At 42.7% G+C, this 1,050-nt stretch overlaps 1 non-coding gene across 1 annotated transcript; it reads left to right on the plus strand.

Annotated features, from left to right (window-relative positions):
* Positions 1-298: 298 nt before the first annotated feature.
* Positions 299-411, plus strand: trnal-caa (transfer RNA leucine (anticodon CAA)). Its single transcript has 2 exons — positions 299-336; positions 366-411. It is a non-coding gene; the product is annotated as a tRNA-Leu (tRNA).
* Positions 412-1,050: the final 639 nt, after the last annotated feature.

A 1,050-nucleotide genomic window follows, 5' to 3' on the forward strand; every position in this document is an offset into this window, starting at 1 on the left:
AATATTTCTTTTGATTAGCATGCAAGAAAATGTGATCATTACCTATGGAGCCTGCCTTTTAGAAGTTCTCCCTCTAAACACCTTGTGCAGCCTCCCGACAGACTAACAAAAAGTGCCTTTTCACCAACTCAATTTATAATACGCCCCTCAAAACTCACAACCGAATAACAATCCATCAGTATATTTGATTTCCAAGATCCATTCAAGGCAACTTGGCTCTTCGCAAGCAAATAATTTCAGGGAAGAAACTCAGTTTAGTCAACTACTGGTGCATTCAGCACACCACTTGCTCTCGCTTGTCAGGGTGGCCGAGTGGTCTAAGGCGCCAGACTCAAGGATGTGTGTCTTTCCAGCTGGCTTGGGTGTTCTGGTCTCCAAATGGAGGCGTGGGTTCAAATCCCACTCCTGACAGCTTCCATTTTTACCTCTCTTGAATTGTTCCAGTGCTAGCTGACAGTGAATGACTGAAATATAAAAGCAGCAGAAGAAAGCAAGCAACTCAGTGCAATTTGTGAGTATTCTGCACTGTTAAAATGCACAGGTTTTCATACTTTTTGGAATTCGTAGCTCAAGAAGTGACTCCTGTTTCATTTTCTATTCACCAACTCGATTTGCATTCCGGTCCTCTCAACAGACTAACAAACGGCTTCATGTGCCACAGCATTCCCCTGTAGATTTGGTTTGCACTATGAATTAGGCGACCCCGAATGAAATATTTTAGTGTTGGCTCAAATGTGAGGAATTTCATGAACCCTCAAAAAGGAACGCTTGCAGAAAATGCCAGCAATTCAAAGCGTGTAGGCAGCATGAACAGACCAATTCTGCAATTTCTTTTATCGCGGGCGGTGCTTTCCGAGTCGATGGCTCTGCATTAGAAATGAGAAGTGCTGAACTCTAAACACGTTCTTGCCATTACTGCTACTCCTGCTGCTACTCCTTCATCCTCGAAAAAAGAAAAGACAGGCATGTTTTGAGTCTCAAAATGATCTTCTGGATCCACAAGAAACATGTAAATTTGATTGATTCCGCAGTATTTTGGATGTACTGTAC

This window comes from Lepisosteus oculatus, chromosome 14, assembly GCF_040954835.1.
Source record: "Lepisosteus oculatus isolate fLepOcu1 chromosome 14, fLepOcu1.hap2, whole genome shotgun sequence".
Lineage (NCBI taxonomy): Eukaryota > Metazoa > Chordata > Actinopteri > Semionotiformes > Lepisosteidae > Lepisosteus > Lepisosteus oculatus.